This window comes from Saimiri boliviensis, chromosome 15, assembly GCF_048565385.1.
Source record: "Saimiri boliviensis isolate mSaiBol1 chromosome 15, mSaiBol1.pri, whole genome shotgun sequence".
In the NCBI taxonomy this organism is placed as follows: domain Eukaryota; kingdom Metazoa; phylum Chordata; class Mammalia; order Primates; family Cebidae; genus Saimiri; species Saimiri boliviensis.
Genome location: NC_133463.1, coordinates 27,633,239 through 27,652,296, shown reverse-complemented (window position 1 = coordinate 27,652,296; position 19,058 = coordinate 27,633,239). Strand labels below are relative to the sequence as shown.

The 19,058-nt window shown below is 39.1% G+C and overlaps 1 protein-coding gene and 1 pseudogene across 10 annotated transcripts in view; one reads left to right on the top strand and one right to left on the bottom strand.

Annotated features, from left to right (window-relative positions):
• The window catches only part of VPS13B (vacuolar protein sorting 13 homolog B), an 805,060-nt gene that overhangs the window by 193,246 nt on the left and 592,756 nt on the right, over positions 1–19,058 (top strand). The gene's annotated exons all lie outside the window — the stretch shown is intronic.
• On the bottom strand, positions 4,462–5,650 carry LOC104650084 (insulin-like growth factor 2 mRNA-binding protein 2 pseudogene; annotated as a pseudogene).

Genomic DNA, 19,058 nt, shown 5'->3' with positions numbered 1-19,058 from the left:
CTTACTTTTAGTTTGTATCCTTTCTTCATCAAGAAATTGATAGAACATCCTACTTGTACCAGGTTTATTATAAGGCATTGGGGTTATTAATGCAAAGAAGGTACAGATTGCAGGAGCTCCATCGTTAATAGGGAAAAAGATATATAAGCACATAATTATAATAGTGTATGGTAAGTACTGCTAGATGTTTAAAAAGGAAGCCGTAAGAGAAGAGCAGATGATTATATGAGAAGGCTTCAGAGAAGAGTTGACATTTTGTGGTTGGGGTGTGTGTGTGTGTGTGTGTGTGTGTGTGTGTGTGTGTAAATGTTAGTGGAGGATGAGGGTGATAGTAAGCTCAATTCATCACATGGTCCATATAAACTGAATATTCTGTGCACTGTTCAAAATGGCATTTTATTTGTAAGTCTAAGGAGTGGAATCACGGCTGGTTAGGTTTTCCAGAAAGCTGACCCTGAGATGGAATTAGGACTGCAAACTGCATGCTAGTGAGCAACACCTGTGAAAAGGAAAGGTTGGGAACAAGATTGGATGGAAAGAGTCATCACGTTGCTAACCTGATTTTACAAAGTCTTTGGGTAACCCAGTAGGGATCTCTGGAGCAAAGGTTGTTGGACTGGCCTTCAGTCATGGAAATGGCTAGGCCCTTGACCACCATTATTCAGGCATTGGCTCTGGGCCTCTCCAAGAGGAGAATGCCCTTGGCGGAAAAGTTGAAGTCAACTTTTATAAAAGCTAACAGCTGAAGACTGTCAGCTAATCATGTTACTTTTAGCCCAGCACTGTGTTCTTTGTTGAAGGTGGGGTAGACCTAGGGATGCTACTAATTATTCATTGATTGATTGATTGATTATCATCATTCATTCATTCATTCATACATTCAGTCAGTCAGTCAGTCAGTGTTAAGGATTTGACACTGTGTGCTAGGGTTAGTGCTGTGCATGGGCGATATGAACAAAACAGACATGTCCCTGTTCTCATGTAAAGCAAGGGTACAGAAGAATTTTCTAAGCAAACAGAAAATCTGATATAAAGGACTTATTATGGGCAAGATCTTGGCATGAAGGAGAGAGAGAAGGCAAATTTGGCTAGAGAATTCTGAGATTAAAAAAAAAGAGAGTGCAGAGAAACAAAGAGAGTTTGGCAGATGTCATATTCGAAATCCATGCAAGCCAGGGTAAGAATTTCGGATTTTATTCTAATAGCATTGGGAAGTCACTGGAGGGCTTTAACCAAAAGAGTGATATAATTTGACTTATGGTTTAGAAAGTTTACTACTGCTTGCCTGTTTCCACATTTAATAGTCATAATGCAACTACATCTTGACTTCTGACTTAAGACATACTATGTTGTCACTTGGAGAATTCTTTTATATTACTGGCAATTGCGTAATATCTGCAGAAAACATACATTAATTCCATTATTACAGTTTATTTTATCCATTTCCTGTGTTTCTGTAGTAACTCGTTAACCAGTTATTTTGCTTTTAAGTAACTATTTATTACTAAATTATAAGCCATATTAATTTTAATTTTTAGTTGGGGTTATATAACTATTAGACATGTTTGTGTTTTTTTGCCTATTCTTAGCTCTGAAAAAAAGTAAATAAATGCTTCTGTAGGAATTTTATTTAGGCATTTTAAACTTGTTATATGACTGTACTGAGTCTTTAAAGTTTAACTAGTCCCTCACTCAAGCCATATAGCTCTCTGTTGTAGTACAGGACACAATTGAAAACTCCAAGATTCCTGCATATAGCAGGGACCTGCACAGTGCTGCCTTCTAGAACTGCTTTTATTTTCCTTGAGGTCAGAAGTCCTTCTCCTATATGAAATTTTAGATTTCTTCCCCCTCCAAAATATTGACTTACCTAATTGAAAGTTTACTCATGTTTATTCTTATTTAAGACTTATAGTTGTTAATGAAAACTAGGTTCCAGTTCTGAGAAATGTCTTCTCAGTGCCCAAGTTTGAACCTTGGCCACGCCATTTGTTAACCATGTGATTTAGGCAAGTCTCTTTACCTCTTTAAGAAACAGTTTCCTCCTCTGTAGAGTGGGGAACACCAGTAGTACTTGCTTTATAGGAGTATAGTGAGAAGTAAGTGAAATAATATAGAATGTCTGGTATACCATGACTGTTCTATAAATGGAAATTGTTACAGTTTTACTGTTACTTTTATTAGGGATACTAGAGATGCAGATTCAAGTTGGGTATTCATCTGAAATCTACTCTTTGATTTCAGCTTTGGCCTTGGCCTTTGGGAGATTGAATAGCAGAATTGTCACTTCAGTGTCATTTCTGGATATCCTGAATTTGTGTGTGAAAATGCTTACCATTATATCTAGTAGGTTAACATTACTTAGATAAATGAGGCATGTCATTTGAACTTTTTGTTAATGTTTTAGTGTTTGCTTTTAATTACAGGTAAGCATTCTAAATGTAACAAACAATGAACATATGCTCATAGGCTTTAAGTGTTAGAGTTCTGTCAGTGAGTTAAAGTATAATTGTTTCTCACCAGCGTTAAATACTATAATTGTTAATAATTGTAGAAGCTGTTAGTTTTATGTATAGAAATCATGATTTCATAAGTTCAATGATTAGGTCAGGAGATTGACAGTTAACACAAATACTAACCTAGTACATTTTTTTCTTGTTGTTGTTAGCTGGATATATTTCTTTTTCTCTTTCTTTATTTTTTTTGATCACAGAACAGTTTTCAGTAGCGGATACTGGCATTGCAATCTGGTGGTGTAATAGCTTGTTCATATAAACGAGTACATATTCATCTTTTAGCGCGAAAAGGCCTAATGGCGCATACCTTATTAAAATTCAGGACATCTCCAATATTTGCTCTCTGTTTTTCTTTGTCATCTCCTTTTGTTTTTTAAATAAACATTTTTCAAGATTTGTCCAAAAGAAGGCCATATACATTCTTGGCTAGTGGAAGACAATTCAGCACACTTGGACTGTCACCTTCTCCAGGCCGGGCAGTTGATATCTTATTTTTTTTCCCAACTTATTTTTATTAAAATTTTAAAAATGCTCCAACTATCAATTTTACAAAATCTCAAAGGGAAACACAAGAGCAAGGTGCTGAGGTAAAAAACACCTGAGGTAGCCTTTTCTGTGTTTTTTTTCTCATTAAAAAAAAAAAAGTCTGTAAATTTAACCACTTGGGACAACAACCTTGTGTGAATTGCTACTTCCATTTTTTTTTTTAAAGAAAGAAATCATTTTGCTTAATATTTATGGCTTATATACCAAAATGCAAAAAGGCAAAATACATTCCTTCCTTGTGGAATTTTTTCTTTGGTTGATTGGTTGGTTTCATGGGTTCCTGTTTTCCTCTTCCAAAATTCTAGGACAAGTACCAATGACTCTTGTTCTTTTTAGTAACCAAGTGTAGGTTGAGACTGGTTTGTGTGTTTTGCTTTTGCTCCTTTTGTGTGATGTGATACTCAGAGCACTGCTTTGCTTGAGTGGGGGTGCATAGATACGGGATTGAAATGAAGGGGTGAGAGAACTCAGCAGAATGGAGATGGAGAAGGAGGGGAGGAGAGGGGAGGGAGGGGAGAGGTAAACAGAGAGACAGAGAATTATGTAGCAGTATGCAAAAAAAAAAAAAAAAAAAAAACCAGTTCAAAATCTGTGAAGCAAAGAGAAATGGGTGTATGAGCTAGACAGGCATGAGGAGTGACAGGGTTTTCTCTTCAAGGAGATGGCATCCCTTCTGTTGACTTACACAGGTGATCCAGAACTGCTGTTAGTGTCCTTAGGGTGAGATTTTCCTCTGGGTGAATGTTGTGTGGGTAGCCTCGAAGCTCCTCTCTTTACTTTGAGACCTCCCAAAGAAAGGCTGTCTTCTTTAGAGTCTAGAAAAGTCTGCTTTCTCTTTAAAAAGAAAAAAAAAGTAATAATTGTTTGAAAATTGTAGTTGAGCTATTTGATATATTATTTTCAAAATCTATTACTGCTACAGGCACCCTGTGTAACCTACAAGCCACATTTCTTAACATCTTCCCCTTCTAATGTGTACACACATGTACAGAGACAATTTGCCACAATAGAGGGTGTGCATTTTGCTTGGCTTTGAACAGGTTCACCTATGTTAGTTTGTCTAACAGGGATAGGGTCGTTGGAGTTAAGGAGAAATCCGAGTGGATGGTAAAGTGGATGGCTGAAGCCTGCAGAAGCCCTGGGGGGTGGGAGGCAGGGCCCGGTAGTCTGACAAATCTGACTGACCTTCTCCACCCCTCCTTGGCCCCTGGGATTCTCAGGGCTTCTGCAGAGACCCTGGTCGCCTCCGCAGAGACCCTGGGCACCTCCGCAGACTGTAGACTTCTCATTCCTCAGATGGTCTTTGGTTTGCTCCCAATCTGGCTGGCTGCGTTTGGTCCCATTCTGTCAGGTGTTGGATGGGCTACATTCATCTGTTTTGCTGGTGCCTGTGGGAGCCTTACTTGCTGTGCTGTGAGGTGACTCCCTAAGGATATTTTTGCTCCTGCTGCTTCACCTCTTGTACAGTTTCCCTGATCTTGTGCTGTGCAGTCTGGCTAGCAAAAAATGCCCGACAGTTCTGACGATCACTTCATTATTTTCATCTCGCGTTTGGTTACGAGGCACGATGACTTCTGCACTAGTTAACTTCTGTAGTTCATTCATGGTCTTGCTACCTTTGCCAGTCACCCGGCCAGCTGTGGAAGAGGGCACTCTGATAAAGGCTTCCAGCTTCACTTCCTCTTTGGAGTTAAAGAAGTTTTCTTCTTTAAGTTTCCCAAAGATCCTTCCCTGGGCCTTGATGGAGGCTCCAGTGAACCTCACCACCTGTTTGGTGTGTGCCCCTTTCTTCCTGATGATGGCACCCACAGCCTGGGTTGGGATGAAGAGATTCACAGTCCCCTGCTCTGGTTAAGAGTGATGATGCAGAAATGGGCCAAGCTGGTGATAGGGGTACAGGCTGGAGAAGTATCCGGAGTGGGTATTAACAGTCAGCGTTATCATTTTCAAAGGCCCCATGCAGCTTCTTCATAATCTGTATCTCAGCACTGGCACAAGCCTCAACTGTGCCTTTCAAAGTGATGGTTCTTTCTGGGTTGTATATGTTCAAGTCCTGCAAAGATGAGATTGTTATTCTGGTCCCTGTTTCATGTTCAGTTTTCTTCAAATTTCTGCCTTCTTTTCCAGTCTTCCAACCAAGCCATGTGGGTCAAGATTTTCAGAGGAATATCTTTGGCTAGTGTGGTCTCATCTGCCTTTCTTCATGACTTCAAGAACCATATGGTGTCCTTCAGAAGTCCCCTTTGGGGTGGCATGGATAGTGACAGAATTCTGCAGCTCCAGAGTTCTCTTTACTATGGATGTCTACCTGGGACTGGGTGTGCTTACTGGTGTTTTTCTGGTCAAGCCCTCTTTTCTGATAATAGCACCAGCAAACTGGGTGGGGACCAGGATCAGCAGTGGGAAATCAATCTGGCCTGAGACGAGCCCCCAGGGGCGTGGCCTTGCTCCCTGGAAGAGTGGTCCCTACCCTGGACTCACTGAGGGGGTGACGGGGTGCTCACCTCTTCATCTGGGATGTAGGAAATCTTGAAGGGGTTGTTTGTAAACTAATGCCTGCTTTGCTTCTCCATGGCTATTTTTGCTGCTTCTCTAGTTGCATATGTGATGTTGTTAACAGCAGGTACTGTGTCTGTATTGACTTGTTCCACATTCTCCACTGTCCCATATTGAGCCAAAAATCCATCCAACACCTCCCACTTCAGGTGAAGAGGGATGCTTCAAATCTGAATTTTCCTGCTCCTTAACTTTTTAGAGACTGAGTAATCAACTTCGATGATTTCCCCATGCATTTCTACTTTACCTTGGCCTTACCGCTGCCCCACCCCTACTCCATGCCGGTGGGGAAGGGGCTCTCCCCAGGGTGGGGTTGGTGGAGGGTGTTGGCCAGGGCCCAGGGGTCCGCCCAGCTTAGAGCAGAGCATGTACTGGGTAGAGTTGGGGGGTGTACTAATGTGAGTCCGCAGTACATGATTAACTCTATGAAAGTCTATAATTTTTCTAAGTCAAATTGTTCATAAACATTTAAATAAAAATAAGACATTAATAGAGGTTGCATTATATCCTCATTCTTTTTATAATTTCTTAGTTTAATGTACAAGCATTAATAAAACATTTAAACTATATATATTTTCTGTTTAATTGCAACAAGTCTCTCAAAATAATGCCCTATTTGGGATTTATTCACATTTATAAGATTGAATTAAAAAGAGAAATAGAATGTTCGAGGAAGGAAAACAAAATGATTAGCAGTATCCAAGAAAATAATTCCTGACTCAAATACAATGATGAAAAAATATGAAGAGTATGAAAAGAAAAAAGTGTTAGAGAAATATTGGATTATCTAGAACATACCTTACTTTCTCAGTAATCTTAAAATAAGACTTTTACAAGAGTGCTTTACAACCATTTCTCTGTAGATTTTTAATTCATGAATTGTTAGAGAGGAAAGAAAATGCAGTAGGTTGTTATAAGTATCAGCATCTTCAGTGCTATCAAAAAAGTCTTGCTTCCACATCTGTTTCAGTTGGAATTGAACACCTTTATTATTGCAAATGTGTAGATTATAGTAATAATGTAGCAGCTGACAGCAGGTAAGAAATTGAGTACCATTCTGGCATATTAAAAATTAACTTTTACCATGCTTAATATAAATTTATAATGAAAATTTCTTTTAAATTAGATTCTACATTTATCTGTGTATTACCAAAAGTCATTCCGTAATGATGATATTTGGCTTTTGCTGCAGTAGTTTGCTATATTTTAACAATATGGAAAGTAGTAAAATCTATACCTTTTCTTCTCTGTATACCTAACATTTATTAATTTACCCAAATTATACAAAATGTTGGATAAGTTTAAAAGATGGTAATTTTAATAGAAAAATCCTGTGTTTTCAGCCTAAATATTTTTTAGAGGCTAGTTTCTGTTTTAACTAATAATTTAGTAGGCTGCATATTATATTATTTAAAAAATTTTGATGTTTCAACAAAGAGGAATTGCCAATTATTTTTCTTCTTAACTAAGTAATGCATTACATTAAATCCACTGAAGTACCTTTCAACATAATTTGTTACACAAATAAGTGCTATCATAGAAAACATTTTCAGTGTTATTTCATTTTCCTTCAGTTCTTTCATCAGATTTTTATTAGAACCACTCACTGTGAATTAGAATAGAGAAATAAAATAAAATTTTTCTTTTTTTCCTCTACAGTAGAAAACAGTGGTAACTACTTATTGATTTCATTGTCAATAAATGAAAATAAAGTAGTTTTTACTGTAGGTGGTTGTGGAGATCTTAAAGTTCAAAAACAGCTGCATAGTATACAAATAAGTAATAGAGGACACATTTTAATAATGCAAGAACTGGTTTGATTTAATTAACTGGTTTAATATGTTGTGCATCTCACTCACGGTAAACCATGGTGGCATTTACTGGTTGATGCTTCAGAACACTTTTTCATACACTTTCATTGGCCAGTTGTGTTGTGGAGGCATTATCTGAGATCTGGAAAATAGTTCTCAAGGATTTTGCTTTAATGATAGGTATAACTTCTAATTCATTTGTTGATGTCAATTTTTTTTCTTTTGAAAGACAGTGTCTTGCCATGTTGCCCAGGCTGGAGTGCATTGGTGTGATCTTGGCTCACTGCAACCTCTGCCTCCCAGGTTCAAGCAATTCTCCTGCCTCAGTCTGCTGAGTAGCTGGGATTACAGGCATGTGCCACCACGTCTGACTAATTTTTGTATTTGTAGTAGAGACAGGGCTTGATCATGTTGGCCAGGCTGGTCTTGAACTCCTGGCCTCAAGTGATCCACCTCCCTTGGCCTCCCAAAGTGCTAGGATTACAGGTATGAACCACGGCGCGTGACCTGTTGATTTTAATTTGATGGGATTTCTAAACTCTGTTCTTAATGACTTCAAAGTTTGAAACTGTAATGGTTTTACCAAGTAGCTTTTTCTTTTTTTTTCAGACGGAGTCTTGCTCTGTTGCCCAGGCTGGAGTGCAGTGGTGCAATCTCTGGTCACTGCAACCTCCGCCTCCTGGGTTGAAGCAGTTCTCTGCCTCAGCTTCCTAAGCAGCTGGGATTATAGGCACCTGCCACTGCACCCAGCTAATTTTTGTATTTTTAGAAGAGACAAGGTTTCACTGTCTTGGCCAGGCTGGTCTTCAACTCCTGACCTCGTGATCCACCTGCCTTGGCCTCCCATAGTGCTGGGATTATAGGCATGAGCTACCATGCCTGGCCACCAAGTAGCTTTTAAATGATGTCTGCTGAAGCAGACAACAGATGAATTTGAATATGTTTCTAACTACAGACAGCAATGATCTTCATGTCCTATTACATTCACCCTGTAAAATCACCTGAATGTTTTTAAAAACATAAGTGGAGAATGGAGAAAAAAGAGGCATTGTTCATGTGATGTGTATAGTATTCTGGGATCTCTTACATTTGACAATGCTCTGGTAGCTATCTTAGATACAGAGTAGTTTCAAAAATTCCAGTTCTATAGCCACACCTGATATGGCTTAGCTGTGTCCCCACCCAAATCTCATCTTGAATTCCCACATGTTGTGGGAGGGACCTGGTGGAAGGTCTTTCCTATGCTGTTCTCAGGATAGTGAATAAGTCTCACAAGATCTGATGGTTTTAAAAAGAGGCATTCCCCTTCACAAGTGCTCTAATTTTTCACCTGCCACCATCCTCGTAAGATGTAACTTGCTCCTCCTTGCCTTCCACCATGATTGTGAAACTTCTTTCCTTTGTAAATTGACCAGTCTCAGGCATATCTATCAGCAGGATGAAAACGGACTAGGACTAATACAACACCTTAACTTTTGAAGTAAATGAGATACCTGATGGTATTTCTCCCCAAATGTTTTCTGTTTGCTTTTATAGACACTTTTTGGATTGCTTGATTAAAAATGGAAAAATTACTATGAAAATAGAGGATTAGATCTCTTTAACATTTGATCACTGTTGTTTTTCAATATATTGACAATTCAAGGGTAACATTTGAGGCTTTTTGTCAAAATGTTGGGGTGAGCAACCAGGCTAAGGTAAAGTGGAGGCAAGGAAACTCTTTCAGTAAAAAGGAAAACAGGCCATGTAAATATGTTGTCAGTGAAAAATAAATGAATAAATATTTAATAAAAGTAATGACTGAAACAGAGAAAATCATGAATGTTTTTGGTTAGTAGGTTATACCACAGGGATATAGAATTAACTGAGTGGGGGGTGAGCGATAAAAGACTACACATTGGGTAGAGTGGTGTATGTGCTTGGGTGATGAGTGCACCAAAATTAGAGAAATCACCACTAAAGAACTTATCCAGGTAACCCAAACTGCCTGTTCACCCAAAATTATTGAAATAAAGTAAAATAAATTAAAAAAAATTCATACAAGAAAATAATTGTTATCTGACCTGCATTATGCAGTTTGGGGTGATCTTTTTTTTTTTGTTGTTAACTTTAACTTAAGAATGGCAAACTCTTTCTAAAACACTTAATGACCTCCATTTCTCCAGTTTCAGGTCTTGCTGCTTGCTGCTCTCATCCCTACTTCCTATAGGCTGTACTACCAGTAAACTTCTGTAATAGACCTGCAGGCAGTTCTAGTTCTTTCCGGTTTGTGGGTCATACTTTTCTGTTGCCTGGAGTATTTCAATTTACTCTACCCTCACTCCCTTTCCTGGTTTACTTTTCTTTATCCTTGAATATTAATGATCTAGGCCAGAATAAGGGTCCCTTTATAATTTCAAAGTGTCCTATACTTCCACTGTGATAGTGCTTATATGAATTGTACATTTCTCTAAGTTAGTATAAGATTTTATGTGTGTGTGAAAAGACAATGTCCTTAGTTAATAAGCACAGTAGAAATATATTGTGAATGAGTAGATTCTGGTTCTAGTATATACTATTTTCAGATTTAGGAAACATTTATTAAATGCTTAAATATTACTACTTAGTCCAGCCTGGTGGAATTAGGGGAAAACAAGTGGCCACAGGGCAAACTTAGGTGAAGGATGATGCTTGAGCTCAGTTGTGTAGGATGAGTTAATATGAACCTAGTTGCTCCTAAAAATATAATAAATTTTGGTAAGAACTTCTTCTGCAATGTATTTTGGCATTGTTCTTGTAGAATAAAAAATAAATTAAATGATGTTAGACTATAGTAAAATTTATGTTGAAAAAAATTACTGAGAAATGTATATGAAATTTCTAAAAAAGTCACATGTACAGATGTTTCATGTTATTACTGACAGTTGTTGGCTAGTTTATTTTATTTCAATTCATAATAAAAGCCTAAACAATCATTTTTAATTTTTATTTATTTATTTATTTATTTATTAATTTATTAATTGCATTTTAGGTTTTGGGGTACATGTGATGAACATGCAAGATTGTTGCATAGGTACACACATGGCAGTGTGGTTTGCTGCCTTCCGTCCCCTCACCTGTATCTGTCATTTCTCCCCGTGCTATCTCTTCCCACTTCCCCACCCCCCCGCCACTCCCTCTATTTCCCCCAACGGACCCCAGTGTGTAGTGCTCCCCTCCCTGTGTCCATGTGTTCTCATTGTTCAACACCCGCCTATGAGTGAGAATATACGGTGTTTGATTTTCTGCTCTTGTGTCAGTTTGCTGAGAATGATGGTTTCCAGGTTCATCCATGTCCCTACAAAGGACGTGAACTCATCGTTTTTGATGGCTGCGTAATATTCCATGGTGTATATGTACCACATTTTCCCTATCCAGTCTATCATCGTTGGGCATTTGGGTTGGTTCCAGGTCTTTGCTATTGTAAACAGTGCTGCAATGAACATTCGTGTGCACGTGTCCTTGTAGTAGAATGATTTATAATCCTTTGGATATATACCCAGTAATGGGATTGCTGGGTCAAATGGGATTTCTATTTTTAGGTCCTTGAGGAATCGCCACACTGTCTTCCACAATGGTTGAATTAATTTACATTCCCACCAACAGTGTAAAAGTGTTCCTATTTCTCCACATCCTCTCCAGCATCTGTTGTTTCCAGATTTTTTAATGATCGCCATTCTAACTGGTGTGAGATGGTATCTCAATGTGGTTTTGATTTGCATTTCTCTGATGACCAGTGATGATGAGCATTTTTTCATATGTTTGTTAGCCTCCTGTATGTCTTCTTTTGTAAAGTATCTGTTCATATCCTTCGCCCATTTTTGAATGGGCTTGTTTGTTTTTTTCTTGTAGATCTGCTTTAGTTCTTTGTAAATTCTGGATATCAGCCCCTTGTCAGATGGGTAGGCTGCAAACATTTTTTCCCATTCTGTTGGTTGCCGATTCACTCTACTGACTGTTTCTTTTGCCGTGCAGAAGCTGTGGAGTTTGATTAGGTCCCATTTGTCTATTTTGGCTTTTGTTGCCATTGCTTTTGGCGTTTTGGTCATGAAGTCCTTGCCTACACCTATGTCCTGAATGATTTTGCCTAGATTTTCTTCTAAGGTTTTTATGGTATTAGGTCTGATGTTTAAGTCTTTAATCCATCTGGAGTTAATTTTGGTGTAAGGTGTCAGGAAGGGGTCCTGTTTCTGCTTTCTGCACATGGCTAGCCAGTTTTCCCAACACCATTTATTAAACAGGGAGTCCTTTCCCCATTGCTTGTTTTTGTCAGGTTTGTCGAAGGTCAGATGGTTGTGGGTATGTTGTATTTCCTGTGAGGCCTCTGCTCTGTTCCATTGGTCTATATCTCTGTTTTGGTACCAGTACCATGCTGTTTTGCTTACTGTAGCCTTGTAGTATAGTTTGAAGTCCGGTAGTGTGATGCCTCCTGCTTTGTTCTTTTTGCTTAGAATTGACTTGGCTATGCGGGCTCTCTTTTGGTTCCATATGAAGTTTAAGGTGTTTTTTTCCAGTTCTGTGAAGAAGGTCATTGGTAGCTTGATGGGACTAGCGTTGAATCTGTAAATTACTTTGGGCAGTATGGCCATTTTCACAATGTTGATTCTTCCTAACCATGAACATGGAATGTTTCTCCATCTGTTTGTATCCTCTCTTATTTCGTTGAGCAATGGCTTGTAGTTCTCCTTGAAGAGGTCTTTTACATTCCTTGTTAGTTGTATTCCTAGGTACTTTATTCTCTTTGTAGCAATTGTGAATGGCAGTTCGTTCTTGATTTGGCTGTCTTTAAGTCTATTACTGGTGTATAGGAATGCTTGTGATTTTTGCACGTTGATTTTGTATCCTAAGACTTTGCTGAAGTTGTTTACCAGTTTCGGGAGATTTTGGGCTGAGATGGTGGGGTCTTCCAGATATACAATCATGTCATCTGCAAATAGAGACAATTTGATTTCCTCCTTTCCAATTTGGATACCCTTTATTTCTTTTTCTTGCCTGATTGCTCTGGCTAGAACTTCCAGTACTATATTGAATAGGAGTGGTGAGAGAGGGCATCCTTGTCTGGTGCCAGATTTCAAAGGGAATGCTTCCAGTTTTTGCCCATTCAGTATGATATTGGCTGTTGGTTTGTTGTAAATAGCTTTTATTGTTTTGAGATACGTTCCATCAATACCTAGTTTATTGAGGGTTTTTAGCATAAAGGGCTGTTGAATTTTGTTGAAAGCCTTCTCTGCATCAATTGAGATAATCATGTGGTTTTTGTCTTTGGTTCTGTTTATGTGGTGAATTACGTTTATGGACTTGCGTATGTTGAACCAGGCTTGCATCCCTGGGATGAATCCTACTTGATCATGGTGGATGAGCTTTTTGATATGCTGTTGCAATCGGTTTGCCAGTATTTTATTGAAGATTTTTGCATCTATGTTCATCATGGATATTGGCCTGAAATTTTCTTTTCTTGTTGAGTCTCTGCCGGGTTTTGGTATCAGGATGATGTTTGTCTCGTAAAATGATTTGGGAAGGATTCCCTATTTTTGGATTGTCTGGAATAGTTTCAGAAGGAATGGTATTAGCTCCTCCTTGTATGTCTGGTAGAATTCAGCTGTGAACCCATCTGGACCTGGGTTTTTTTTGGGTGGTAGGCTCTTTATTGCTGCCTCGACTTCAGACCATGTTATTGGTCTGTTCAGGGTTTCGGCTTCTTCCGGGTTTAGGCTTGGGAGGATGCAGGTGTCCAGGAATTTATCCATTTCTTCCAGGTTTACTAGTTTATGTGCATAGAGTTGTTTGTAATAATCTCTGATGATGGTTTGGATTTCTGTGGAATCTGTGGTGATATCCCCTTTATCGTTTTTTATTGCATCAATTTGGTTATTCTCTCTTTTCTTTTTTATTAATCTGGCTAGTGGTCTGTCTATTTTGTTGATCTTTTCAAAAAACCAGCTCCTGGATTTATTGATTTTTTTGAAGAGTTTTTTGTGTCTCTATTTCCTTCAGTTCTGCTCTGATCTTAGTTATTTCCTGTCTTCTGCTAGGTTTTGAGTTTTTTTGATCTTGCTCCTCTAGCTCTTTCAATTTTAATGATATGGTGTCAATTTTTCATCTCTCCTTTCTTCTCATGTGGGCACTCATTGCTATATATTTTCCTCTAGAGACTGCTTTAAATGTGTCCCAGAGATTCTGGTATGTTGTGTCTTCGTTCTCATTGGTTTCGAAGAACATCTTTATTTCTGCCTTCATTTCATTGTTTATCCAGTCAACATTCAAGAGGAAGTTGTTCAGTTTCCATGAAGCTGTGCAGTTCTGAGTTAGTTTCTGCATTCTGAGTTCTAACTCGATTGCACTGTGGTCTGAGAGACTGTTTGTTATGATTTCTGTTCTTTTGCATTTGCTGAGGAGTGATTTATTTCCAATGATGTGTTCAATTTTAGAGTAGGTGTGATGTGGTGCTGAGAAGAATGTATATTCTGTGGATTTGGGGTGGAGAGTTCTGTAAATGTCTATTAGGTTTGCTTGTTCCAGGTCTGAGTTCAGGTCCTGGATATCCTTGTTGATTTTCTGTCTGGTTGATCTGTCTAATATTGACAATGGGGTGTTAAAGTCTCCCACTATTATTGTGTGGGAGTCTAAGTCTCTTTGCAAGTCATTAAGAACTTGCCTTATGTATCTGGGTGCTCCTGTATTGGGTGTGTATATATTTAGGATCGTTAGCTCTTCTTGTTGCAGTGATCCTTTTACCATTATGTAATGTCCTTCTTTGTCTCTTTTGATCTTTGTTGCTTTAAAGTCTATTTTATCAGAGATGAGAATTGCAACTCCTGCCTTTTTTTGCTCTCCATTTGCTTGGTAGATCTTCCTCCATCCCTTTATTTTGAGCCTTTGTGTATCCTTGCATGTAAGATGGGTTTCCTGGATACAGCACACTGATGGGTTTTGGCTTTTTATCCAATTTGCCAGTCTGTGTCTTTTGATTGGGGCATTTAGTCCATTGACATTTAGGGATAGTATTGTTATGTGTGAGTTTGATACTGTCATTTTGATGCTACCTGGCTGTTTTGTTGGTAAGTTGATGCAGATTCTTGATTGTGTTGATGCTCTTTTACCATTTGGTGTGTTTTTGGAGTGGCTGGTACTGGTTGTTCCTTTATATGTGTAGAGCCTCTTTCAGGAGTTCTTGTAGAGCAGGTTTGGTGGTGATGAAATCTCTGAGTGCTTGCTTGTTCACAAAGGATTTTATTTTTCCTTCACTTATGAAGCTTAGTTTGGCTGGATAGGAGATTCTGGGTTGAAAGTTCTTTTCTTTAAGGATGTTGAATATTGGCCCCCAATCTCTTCTGGCTTGTAGGGTTTCTGCTGAGAGATCTGCTGTGAGTCTAATGGGCTTCCCTTTGTGGGTAACCCGACCTTTCTCTCTGGCTGCCCTTAGCATTTTCTCTTTCATTTCAACCCTGGTGAATCTGACGATTATGTGCCTTGGGGTTGCTCTTCTTGAGGAATATCTTTGTGGTGTTCTCTGTATTTCCTGGATTTGAATATTGGTCTGCCTTGCTAGGTTGGGGAAGTTTTCCCGGATAATATCCTGAAGAGTATTTTCCAGCTTGGATTCATTCTCTTCATCACATTCAGGTACACCTATCAGACGTAGATTAGGTCTTTTCACATAGTCCCACATTTCTTGAAGATTTTGTTTATTCCTTTTTGCGCTTTTTTCTCTGTTCTTGCCTTCTCTTTTTATTTCATTGAGTTGATCTTCGACCTCTGATATCCTTTCTTCTGCTTGGTCAATTCGGCTGTTGAAGCTTGTGCATGCTTCACGAAGTTCTCGTGTTGCGTTTTTCAGCTCCATCAATTCACTTATACTCCTCTCTATGCTGTCCATTCTCGTCAGCATTTCGTCCAATCTTTTTTCAAGGTTCCTATTTTCTTCGCGTTCGGTTAGAACATGTTCTTTTAGCTCACTGTAGTTTGTTACTACCCACCTTCTGAAGTCTGATTCTGTCATTTCATCACCCTCCTTCTCCATCCAGTCTGGTTCCCTTGCTGGTGAGGAGTTGTGATCCCTTTTAGGAAGAGAGGTGTTCTGGTTTCGGGAGTTTTCATCCTTTTTGCGCTGGTTTCTTCCCATTTTTGTGGGTTTATCCACCTGTTGTCTGTCTCTGTCCCAGGGAGTTGGAGTTTCATGAGTTTCTGTTGCACTACTGCCTTTTTTGATTTTTCTTTCAGGTGTGACCCGCCCAGCTAGCAGCAGGCCTAGCCACTGCCTGCCCACAGGGGCTTTGCTGAGCTGCTGTGGGCTCCGCCCAGCTGCCCTGAGCTCTTCCCTGTAGTCCTTTTTATATGGGCATAGTTAGAACTGTCTCAGCAATGGTGGCCCCGCCTCTGTTATGGTGGACTCTCTCTGTTGTGGCAGGTTGCCTCGGCAACGGCAGCCTGCCTCCGTAGCGGTGGAGAGTCTCAGTAATGGCGGAAACCCCTCCCCCACGGAGCCGGACTGTCGGGGTTCAGCTGTGCTTGGTTTGAAGGGCTCAACCCAGAGGGTTTCCAATTACTGTTTTTGTTTTTGTGTTGTTGTTGGGGGTGGAGGGGTGGGACCAACGGAGCCTGATCACCTGGCTCCCTGACTCAGAGTCTTTTCTTTTAAGTTGAAGGACCCCGCGTTCCGGTCGCTTGTTGAAAAGGCGTCGGGATCTCCAGTGCTGTGACTCACGGAGTCGGCTGGAACTGTGGCGCCGGCTCCTGGCGGATTTTTTGCCTAGGAATCTCCTGGCCTGGCTCGCTATTTCAGATGAATGGGCAACTCTGCTGTCTCAGGGCTCTGCTCGCCAGCTAAGAGGGCTCCCAGACCAGTGGCTTTTGTAAGGAGAACCTCAGCAACAGGGCGTGGTCACAGCAGCCGCGCCGGGGAATCAGCCCCGCGGGGGCCAAAACATCCGCACTGGCTGGGACTGTGACGCTGGCGACCCCTCTGCCTGGGTATCTCCTGGTCTGTGGGCAATAAGAGTTCGTCTGGAAATGCGGCGTCCACTCACCCTCTGCACTTTCACTGGGAGCTGAAGTCCTAAGCTGTTCTTTGGCAGCCATCTTCCCAGCATTCCCAATCATTTTTAAATAATAAGAGAATAACTGAGTCTTCAGAAATAAATAGCATTATGTGCAAAAGATGTAATATGTGAACTGGTGGCATTTTGCTTCCCTATAATTATTGTCTAGTGATTGATAAGACTACGTTATAAGTCTCATGATATATCTAAAAACATTTATTTTTAGATGTGTATATCTGTTATGTGATAAAACTTGTATTCAGAGTCTTACAAGGCAAGGGAAAAACATCTTTTTCACTGCTACAAAATTCTACTGAGAGAGGAACGTATTTATTTGGCTTACCCAAATTACATAAGACAGTATCTCAAGCTTTCATCTGAGTAAGAATGACTTGGGGTCATGCTAAAATGCAAGTTCTTAGGCCAGTCTTGTTTTTGTTGGTGAGGCCCTTGCATTTGACCTTTTTAAATTTTTTATTTTTATACTTTAAGTTCTAGGGTACATGTGCAGATCTTGCAGGATTGTTACATAGGTGTACACTACATTTGACCTGTAATGAGCATCCAGATGTTATCACATTCCAATATGATATACTGAAATACACATAATTTTCCAATTTGATATCACATTGGATAATAATATGTATTTCAGTAATATGTAATTCAGGTAGTAATGACCCACCCTTATTCTCCTAGCCGTTGAATGGTGTGGCTGACACATTGTATATAAATCTGAGGTTCTTCTCAATAGGTTCTATCCAATTGTGTCATAAATTTAGAGTAATCTTAAGTACATTGAATGAAATGTTACTTACTGAATGCATGACATTTCACTTAGAAACACACTGAGATACCATCTCATGCCAGTTAGAATGGTGGTCATTAAAAAATCAGGTGACTACAGATCCTGGAGAGGATGTGGAGAAATAGGAACGCTTTTACACTGTTGGTGGGAGTGTAAATTAGTTCAACCATTGTGGAAGACAATGCGGCGATTCTTCAAGGATCTCGAAATAGAAATACCATTTGACTCAGCAATCCCGTTACTGGGTATATACCCAAAGGATTATAAATTATTCTAATTATAAAGACACATTTACACGTGTTTATTATGGCACTGTTTACAATAGCAAAGACTTGGAACCAACCCAAATGCCCATCAATGATAGACTTCCATGTGAGTCACCTGGAATATGTGCTCTGGAAGAAGCCAGCCACCGTGTGTGAAGGCCGTTATCTCTGAGACTCCTATGTTGTGAGGATGCCTAAGTTAGCCACACAGAGAGGCTAGTTGTAATGAAGGAGAGAGAGAAATGCTTCTCTAGCTCTCAGCTGTTGCAGTTATTCTAGCTAAGTTATCAGACATATGAGTGACAAAACCATCTTTGATATCCAGCTTGATTGAAACTTCAGATGATTCCATTCCCCAGCCACCATTTGATTGAAGCTACATGAGTGAGACCAAACCAAGAACCACTCAGATAAGTCTACAAAATTCCATAGAAATGTAAGAGAGAAATAATAGACTGTTCTTTTAAACCATTAAGTTTGGAGCATTTCTTTTGCAACAAATAACCAGAACAGATATTGTTAATCAAAATTTGTCTTAAATATATTTTATCATGGAAATAAAGAACCAAGCTATTCTACTCATCTTTACCATTTACCTCTTTTCTAGTTGACAGTATTTTGGGCCAAGGGATACTGATGTAAATAATTTCCACAAAATTGCAGATAAAGAGAGCTTCTCAGGTTAAGAATCAAAATTCAGCCAGAACCAAACTGAAGCATCTAAGGCTACTGGGAAGCTAAAGAGTCATGAATCATACTTCAGGGACTCAGCAGTAATGTGGGAGTCCAGGTTGAATCCAAGCATTTTCTGTTTATAGTTAAACAGAACAATAAAATAAGATATGCAGTAATTTACTTTAAAGAAATTAAATAATTATGAAGCTTTCACTCTTTCCCCCTCATTTACTTTATTTTCTACTTTAGTTGGTATTTTGGTGGCCTAGTTAAAATAATACTTAATAAAGTTAGGCTTCATATAGAGGGATGGGATTTGTATCAGATTAGTATAACTTCTGAGTCCTTTTATGCATTCCAGTAGGAGGAAATGTGAATCCCCTGATGCCAGAGACTGCTGTTTCTTGATTACTAACTCTTTGACCTCAAAGTTCACTGAAGATTAGTGTATTAGGCATAGCGTATTCAAGCTCATTTTCTAAGTTATCTTTCATGTTTTGTCAACCGCCAGGTGGACTCTGGGCATTTTTTGGGAAAATGTGGTGCAACCAGTCATAATTATCAACTGCTTGAAGTACTTAACCTGGCATTTTAAAGAATATTAATAAGGTTACATTTAATTTGGTTAGCAGCTCTCATATCATTGTAAAGTGGTCATGATCATGTCTTACATTTTTATATATTCCCTAGCCATTTAATAATGTGATTGAGAACTAAATATTTTAATAGTATTTCCTTACTGTCTGATAACAGCATGCAATGCTAGGTAGATAAATGTTTTCTAATACATAATTTTGAGCCCAGTTAGCTTGAATTAACAAGTTCAT